The 9,119-nt window shown below is 45.3% G+C and overlaps 1 pseudogene; it reads right to left on the bottom strand.

Moving 5' to 3' along the window:
• Positions 1–3,970: 3,970 nt before the first annotated feature.
• LOC100584136 lies at positions 3,971–8,436 on the bottom strand (annotated as a pseudogene).
• Positions 8,437–9,119: the final 683 nt, after the last annotated feature.

The following is a 9,119-nucleotide window of genomic DNA, read 5'->3' as shown; positions in this document are numbered from 1 at the left end:
CTCCTGCCCCAGCCTCCCGAGTAGCTGGGATTACAGGCATGCTCCAACCATGCCAGGCTAATTTTGTATTTTTAGTAGAGATGGGGGTTTTGCCATGTTGGCCAGGCTGGTCTTGAACTCCCGACCTCAGATGATCCGCCTGCCTTGGCCTCCCAAAATGCTGGGATTACAGTTGTTGAGCCACTGCGCCTGGCCTAAAATTTTTTTTAATTTATTTTAGATAGGTTGTCTTGCTCTGTGGCCCTGCTGGAGTGCAGTGGTGCCATCATGGCTCACTGCAGTCCTTGAACTCCTGAGCTCAAGTGATCCTCCTGCCTCAGCCTCCTGAGCAGCTGGGACTACAGGCAAGTGCCTGTCGTTTTCTGTGCGTTATCTTTGTGTATTTGGTGCAAAGGTAATACTGTCTTCATAGAATGAGTTGGGAAGCGTATTTCCCTTTTCCGTTTTTGGGAAGAGTTTGTGAAGCACTGGTTATCACGCCTTTAAATGTTTGTTAGAATTCCACCTGCAAAGCCATCTGGATCTTGGCTTTTCTTTGTTGGAAGCTTTAAAAATTAATTAATTTCCTTATTTGTTCTTAGGTGTGTAGGTTTTTCTGTTTATTCCTGAGTTACCTTTGTTGCTGTGTGTCTTTCTGAGAATTTGTTCATGGCATCCAGGTTACCTAGTTTCCGGTATGCCGTTCCTCATAGGGTTCCCTGTGACCATTTTTATTTCTGTCAGGGCTTCTGTTCCTCTTTGACGCTAATAAATTTTAGTAAGTGGGGTCATTTTTCTCTTTTTCTTGGTCATTCTAGCTAAAGTTTTGTGAGTTATGTTGAATTTTTCAGAGAAGCAACTTTTTTTTTTTTTTTTGAGATGGAGTCTCGCCTTTTCGCCCAGGCTGGAGTGCAGCAGTGCAGTCTCGGCTCACTGCAAGCTCTGCCTCCTGGGTTCAAGCAATTCTCCTGCCTCTGCCTCCTGAATAGTTGGGAATACAGGCGTCCGCCAGCATGCCCAGCTAATTTTTTGTATTTTTAGGAGATGGAGTTTTCATCATGTTGGCCGTGCTGGGTCTCGAGCTCCTGACCTCAGGTGATCCACCCACCTCAGCCTCCCAAGTAGCTGAGATTGCAGGCACCCGCCACCATGCCCGACTAATTTTTGTATTTTTTTTTTTTTTTTTTTTGAGACGGAGTCTCGCTCTGTCGCCCAGGCTGGAGTGCGATGGCCAATCTCGGCTCACTGCAAGCTCCGCCTCCCGGGTTCACGCCATTCTCCTGCCTCAGCCTCTCCGAGTAGCTGGGACTACAGGCGCCCGCCACCACGCCCGGCTAATTTTTTTGTATTTTAGTAGAGACGGGGTTTCACCGTGGTCTCGATCTCCTGACCTCGTGATCCGTCCGCCTCGGCCTCCCAAAGTGCTGGGATTACAAGCGTGAGCCACCACGCCCGGCTTAATTTTTGTATTTTTAGTAGAGATGGTGTCTCACCACATTGGACGAGGTGGTCTCAAACTCCTGATTCAATGATCCACCCGCCTTGGCCTCCCAAAGTGTTGGGATTTACAGGTGTGAGCCACTGCGCCCGGCCTACTTTTTTGCTAGTTTCTTAATGCTTTTAGCTATGTTATAGAATAAATGCATTCCCTTAAAAAATATGTTGAAGTCCTAAACCCCGGACTTCAGAATTTGACCTTATTTGGAAATAGGGTCATTGCAGATTAGTTAGGATGAGATCATGGTTGAGTAGGGTAGGCCCTCTAATCCAGTATACTTATGTGTCCTCATAAAAAAAAGGATGCTTGTGAACACAGACATGCACAGAAGGAAGACAGCATGCGGACACACAGGGAGAAGTGGCGCCGTGACTGGGGTGATGCTTCCATAAGCCAAGGAGTGTCAGGGATGGGCCAGCAGACCCCAGAGTCTGGCCGAGGCAGGGGATGGCACTCCAAAGCCATTACAGACCACACGGCCTACTGACACCTTCGTTGTGGACTTCCAGCCTTAAGAACTTTGAGACCATACATTTCTGTTGTTACATGTATCCTAGGAAAAAATAAGCTGCTTCCTATAAATGTTGATATGTTGTATTTTCATTTTTATTCAGTTCAGAATATTTTCTATTTTCCCTTGTGACTTTAGAAGTTGTCATTTAATTTCTAAATATTTAGGTATTTCACAGATTTCTTTGTCTGTTGATTTCTAATGTAATTCCTATATGGGTCAGAATTATACTTTGTATAATTTCAGTGTGTTTAATTTGTTAGATAAAAAAAAAAATCCCGTATTATATTCTGTCCTGGGGATGTTTCATCAGTGCTTGAAAATAATGTGCATTATGAATTGATGAGGTGGAATGTTCCTATATGTCAGATTGAATTGGTTTGATAGTATTAAGTCTTCCTCATTCTTTCTCATTGTCTTTCTAGTTCTATTAGTTATTGAGAGTAGGGTATGAGACCTACAGTAACTGTTGAATTTTACATTCTCACTTTCAGGTCTGTTGGTTTTTGCCTCGTGTTTTGAGGCTATGTTATCGTGCGTGTGTTATAGTTGTTACGTCTGCCTGGTTGTTCTGACCCCTTCTCTCGTTATGAAATCTCCCTCTTTGTCTCTATAAATGTTTTTGCTTTAAAGTCTATTTTGTCTGATATCAGTATAGCCACTTCAGTTTTTTTTATGGTTTATTTTTGCATACTATATCTTTTTCTGGCCTTTACTTTTTAATCTCTTTGTATCTTCAGTTGAAGGGATGTCTCTTTTAGTCTTTTCCATCTGAGATTGGATCTTGTAGATTCAGCAGTTGAATCATATATATGTATTTTCTTACCTGATAGAAGAGATTTTATTTTTAAAGTTGTCATCTTAGACTGCAAGGATGTCCGTTGCACCTCCCATTAATCAGCCGGAGGAGGAGCTGCGATATCAGAATGCCCAGTCAACCCACCAGGACATTTGAGACCCACCCTTTGCTGGCCTTCTCTAACCTTATTTATTTATTTAGAGACGGGAGTCTTGCTCTTGTTGCCCAGGCTGGAGTGTAATGGCGCGATCTTGGCTCACTGTAACCTCTGCCTCCCGGGTTCAAGTGATTCTCCTGCCTCAGCCTCCCAAGTAGCTAGAATTACAGGCATGCGCCACTGGTGCCCGGCTAAGTTTTTATATTTTTAGTAGAGATGGGGTTTCACTATGTTGGCCAGGCTATTCTTGAACTCCTGACCTCAGGTGATCCGCCTGCCTCCGCCTCCCAAGTGCTGGGATTATGGGCTTGAGCCACCGCGCCTGACCTGTAACCTTATTTTTTAAAGCTTTTAATTTTAATTTTTTTGTTTTGTTTTATTTTTGTGGTTTTTAGAGACTGGTCTTGCTGTTACCCTGGCTGGAGTGCAGTGGTGTGATCATAGCTCACTGCCAAGCCTCGACCTTGGGCTCAAGCAATCCTCCCACCTGGCCTCCTGATCAGCTGGGACCACTGGCATCTGCCACTATGTCCAGCCTATTTTTAAATTTTTTGTAAAGATGGGGTCTTCCTATGTTGCTCAGGCTGGTTTTGAACTCCTGGCCTCAAGTGATCCTCCCATCTTGGTCTCCCAAAGTGCTGGGATTGCAGGTGTGTGCCCCTGTGCCTGGTCTGAAATTTTCTTTTTTAAACAAGAGCAAGTAGATACATGTTTTCTCTGAGCCAATATGCAGAGACGGAAAAAATACTAATTCTCTGCATATAGGGGCCTGGCGCCCTTTAGCTTCCAACAGCGCAAAGGGGGCAGAAAGTTGTTCTTTTTCCATAGAACATGGTGATGTTGATACCATACAAGTTTATTGAGACAGGAAGGGATAAAAATGAGTTTGAAACAGAAAGAGGTAGAGATTCTTTCACATTTTATTCTCCTCAAGGTATTTCCCCGCCCCGGATAAGTTTGAGATCCACGGTGTAGACAAAAGAGACCTCAAGAACTGGGTGAGCATAAGAGGGAAAAAGCAAGACTGCACCTTGCTCCCAGGAACTGGAGACAGCTTTAAAAAAGGAAGGTTCTAATCCATGCGTGTTCTATTAGTTATCTTCTCCTTATCCACTTCCTCATCAGTGTCTTCCAGTTCCTCCTTCTCATCATCTTCGTCTTCTCCTTTATCATCCATATTGGGAACCAAGGAGCACTGTGATGGATTTGGCCAAGTATGGTCCTGCTGACCTCTCCTAACTCATCTGCACCTGCTTCAGAATGGCCAGTAAACCAGGTGAAGAACCTGTCTGGTTCCTCAGGATGCCTCTTCCTCCTGGCTTTATTCTGCATTTGACTTGAAGAGTTTCCTTTCCAGATTTCCATTTGATTTCCGTGGACTTTGAAGATGGATCATGACTCTCATTCAGATGAAATTCTTTGAGAGAGCTTTATTTTGAAGTAAGGATTTTTGTCAAAATAAAAATCTATTCTGTAACCTGATTTAATATCTTCAAATTCTGTCACTTCAGCACTGGTCAAACAATGCAGTGCCTCTTCATCCTCCTCCCAAGCAGTGCAGACGCTTGTGGATGGCTGACAAATGTTATTACCCAGAAATTGGGGATTTTTGGAATCAATTCTCATCTGCCCTGAAGAACGTGGTTGGCCAAATTTGTCTATGTTCGCTTTCCTAGTCCGCTCGCCGCTCACTTGCTAAGCCTGTTCGTGTGTTCGCTCTCCCAGTCTGCTTGCCGCTCACTTGCTAAGCCTGTTTCTGAAGCCTGTTTCGTTTCGTGCTGTGCTTCCTAGTGGGCTTGGTTGCCGCTTGTTCTGTTCCTTTCTTCCTCTGGCCTCTGTCAGGGGCTGGCGCCATGTCTTCCTTTCAGGCAGGGGCAGAGACGGGTGTTTGGGGGTCATTCCGGGAGGACAGTCTGGACCCAAGGGCTTCCTTGCTCATCAGGAAGAAGCTCATGGGACTAAGATCACATTTTTTTTTTTTGACATTGGGTCTCACACTGTCACCCAGGCTGGAGTGCAGTGGCATGACCTCGGCTCCTGGCAACCTCCGCCCCCATCCCCTCCAACTCCACGGTTCAAGCAGTTCTCCTGCCTCAGCCTCCTGAGTAGCTGGGACTACAGGCACCCCCCACCACGCCCGGCTAATTTTTGTATTTTTAGTAGAGATGGAGTTTCGTCAAGTTGGCCAAGCTGGTCCAGAACTCCTGACCTCAGGTGATCCACCCCGCCTTGGCCTCCCAAAGTGCTGGGATTACAGACAAGAGCCACCGCGCCCGGCCCCAATTTTTTAATCTGTTCCCCCAATCTCTACTTTTATGTGGGACAGGTAATGCATTTCATCTAATGTCATTACTGAAAGGTAGGATTTATACTTGTCTGTTTTGTATTTGCTTTCTGTGTCTTCTGTCTTTTTTGTTACTTTCTGTCTCAGTTAGTTTTTGTTTTTCAGGGAGATGGAGTTTCACTGTATTGCCCAGGCTGGAGCGCAGTGACTATTCATAGGCATGATCATAGCGCACTGTGGCCTTGAACTCCCAGGCTCACAGGATCCTCCCGTCTCAGCCTCCTGAGTAGCTGGGACTACAGGCGTACCACAACACCTGACTCATTGCTTTCTTCTTTTGTGTTAGATATTTTCTAGTGTATACCATTGTAATTCCCTCGTTGTTTATTTGACTGTATTTTTATTTGTTTTCTTGGTTGTCCTGGGGATTACAATTTAGTATATTAATTTTTGATAATGCAGTTTTTATAATACTAACTTTATTACAATAGTATATGAACTATTTATTTGGGCATAGCTTAATTTCTTTTGCCCTTGTACTGTTATTGTCATACAAATTACACTGTGTGCCCATCTACGCAGATTTATAGTTACTGCTTTACGCAATTGTCTTTCAAATCATACAGGAGAAAAAACAAATTATAAATAAAAAAATACATTTATACTGTCTTCTGTAGCTGCTTTTATACTTTACCTGTGTAGCTGCTTTTACTGGCGCTCTTGATTCCATTCCCCTCCTCTCCCCTCCCTCTTGACAGAGTCTCGCTCTGTCACCCAGGTGGGAATACAGTGGCACAATCATAGCACTGCAGCCTTGACCTCCCGGGCTAAAGAGATCCTCCTGCCTCAGCCTCCCGAGTAGTTGGGACTGTGGGTGCGTGCCACTATTCCCTGCTGATTTTTAATTTTTTTTTTTTGTAGAGATGGCATCTCACTATGTTGCCCAGGCTGGTCTCCAACTCCTGGTCTTAGAAGATCCTCCTACTCGAGTCTTCCAAAGTGTTGGGGTTACAGGCATGAGCCACCGTGCCTGGCCTTGGTGCTCTCTATTCATGTGGGCTTGAGTTACTGTCTAGTGTCCTTCATTTATCTGAAGGACTCTTAGGTCTTTCAGTGACGAACTCTCTACTTTTATTTATCTTGGAATGTTTTATTTTTCCTTTATGAAGGTAGTTTGTGTATAAAGGTTTTTTTTTTTTTTTTTTTTTTTTTGAGACAGAGTCTCACCCTCTCGCCCAGGCTGGAGTGCAGTGGCGCCGTCTCGGCTCACTGCAAGCTCCGCCTCTCAGATTCACGCCATCCTCCTGCCTCAGCCTCCCAAGTAGCTGGGACTACAGGTGCCCGCCACCACTCCCAGTGGTGTATTTTGTATTTTTAGTAGAGATGGGATTTCACCGTGTTAGCCAAGATGGTCTAGATCTCCTGACCTCGTGATCCACCACCTTGGCGTCCCAAAGTGCTGGGATTACAGACGTGCGCCACCGCGCCCAGCTGTATAAAGGTTTTTTTTTAACGCTCTGAGGGTGTTGTCTGGCTGTGCTCCGTGGTTTTGATGAGGAACCATTGCTCGTCTCTCAGGACCCTCGTTCATGACACGTTGCTCCTCTGTCGCTGCTTTTGAGAGTCTCTGTCTGTGGTTTCAGCCTGATGGTGATGTGTGTAGGTGTGGAACTCTGCGTTTTTCTCATTTGGATTTGTTGAGCTTCTTAATTTTTTTTGACTTGACTGCTGCCTTCCAGAGAGTTGGGAACTTTGTGATGAGTACTTCACCTGCAGCATGCGTTGTCTTCTCACCCCCATCTGACGTGTCATTGCGTGTTGAACAGAGAGCTTTGCCATACAATTGCAGTTGCGGTGTGGATTAAAGGCACAGCACTTGAGGGCTGCTCCTCCCTTCTTGTTTTGACAATGGGTGTGAACTGTCTTGGTAAATGGCAGTAGCAGTACGGTGACCAGGTGGCACTCGGCACGGCTGATCCCGCTGAGCATTGCGGAGCAGCACTGTGGCCCACCGAGAGGCCCGTGCATGGTCTCTGGGAAGCTGCTCAGCTTTCTTATGGCAGGAAAGCAGCCATAGGCAATACGTAAACAAGTGGGGGTGGCTGTGTGCTGGTAAAACTGGAAATGTTTGGAAACTGGAATTTAAGTTTCATATCACTCTTGAAACAGTCACATACTTTTTTTTTTTTGAGACGGAGTCTCATTTGGTTGCCCAGGCTGGAGTGCAGTGGTGCAATTTCGGCTCACTGCAACCTCATCCTCCCTGGTTCAAGCAATTCTCCTTCCTCAGCCTCCTGCGCAGCTGAGAGGATTACAGGCTCACGCCACCACGCCCAGCTAATTTTTGTATTTTTAATAGAGACAGGGTTTCGCTGTATTGGCCAGGCTGGTCTCGAACTCCTGACCTCGTGATCCACCTGCCTCAGCCTCCCAAAGTGCTGGGATTACAGGTGTGAGCCACTGGCCCGGCGAAAAACATTCACATACTTTTTATGAGTTATGTATCTAAAAGCCTAAAAATCTGCTTAGCTTCAGTTTGTGCAGAAACAGGTGGCGGGCTGTAGTTCGCTGGCCCCTGATTGAGATCTAGTCATTGTTTCCAAAGCACCTCATCTTTTGGTGTGACATTTATTTTGTGTTTTAATTATTGGTCTTTTTGTTTGTCTCAGTTGCTAGATTGTAAACTCTTTGAGGTTAGGGCTCTATTTATTTATTTATTTTAAGAGACAGTCTCTCTCTGTTGCCCAGGCTGGAGTGCAGTGGTGCAATCTCGGCTCACTGCAGTCTCCACCTCCCAGGTTCAAGTGATCCTCCTGCCTCAGCCTCCCAAGAAGCTGGGATTACAAGTGTGTGTCACCACGCCCGGCTAATTTTTGTATTTGTAGTAGAGACAGGGTTTCGCTATGTTGGCCAGGCTGCTCTTGAACTCCTGACCTCAAATGATCCGCCTGCCTCGGCCTCCCAAAGTGCTGGGATTACAGGCGTGAGCCACCGCGGCCTGCTTATTTAGCTTTGCTGGTTCCCCAACCCACTGAATGTTGCCTGGCACACTTCAGGTCCTTGATAGATTGTTGTGTAACCTGATACAAAAGGAGAAAGGGCCGGAATTGGCTTGTGCCTTGATTTATTTACGTATGTTTTTGTGGCCCAGGGTGAATATTTTTGGAATTAACTGACTTCTCAGTGTAGACAGGAACCGTTTATCCATTCATGTGTTCCTTAATTTGTTGATTTTTGTAACAAGTACTTACTGCCTTCGTGTGCCAGCTTCTGCACTGGAGCCGCATGAGAATGCACGTGGCGTCTGCCTCGTACTTACAGAAGCCCTTGTGTCCTAGTTTTGAGAAAGACAAACAATTACACACTTTGGTAATTGCTATTAAAAGAGATAAACAGGGTGTGATAGAAGCAGCGAAGAGGGCCTCGTGTAGGTGGTTAAAGGAAGGCCGTCTGTGTTTCTGTCTCTGCTGCAGACTGATACACAAGTGTCTTTTTCACTGGATTCCAAATGGAATCTTAGAGAAGGGTTGGCTTTTGCACTTGCAGCGCTGAGTGGAGAGGTGGCTGTGATCTCCAGAAACGTGGCTGCAGCCCCATGTGGGCCTCAGACCCTTGAACATGGCCATATTGAACTGAGATATGCTGTGTGAAATGCACACTAGATTTCAGAGGCTTAGTAAGATAGTTCACACTCTTTTTTGGTACTAATTATTTTATATTGGTTACATGTTGATGATGTTTTGGATCTATACCGAGTTAAAGGCAATTTATTAAAATTAGTTACTTCTATTTTTACTTTTCTTTTTGAGACAGAGTGTTGCTCTGTTGCCCAGGCTGGAGTGCAGTGGCGTGATCTCAGCTCACTCCAATCTTTGCCTCCAGGGTTCCATG

The sequence above is a fragment of the Nomascus leucogenys genome, unplaced genomic scaffold, assembly GCF_006542625.1.
Source record: "Nomascus leucogenys isolate Asia unplaced genomic scaffold, Asia_NLE_v1 000923F_70896_qpd_obj, whole genome shotgun sequence".
In the NCBI taxonomy this organism is placed as follows: Eukaryota; Metazoa; Chordata; class Mammalia; order Primates; family Hylobatidae; genus Nomascus; species Nomascus leucogenys.
This window is presented reverse-complemented; position numbering and strand designations above follow the sequence as displayed.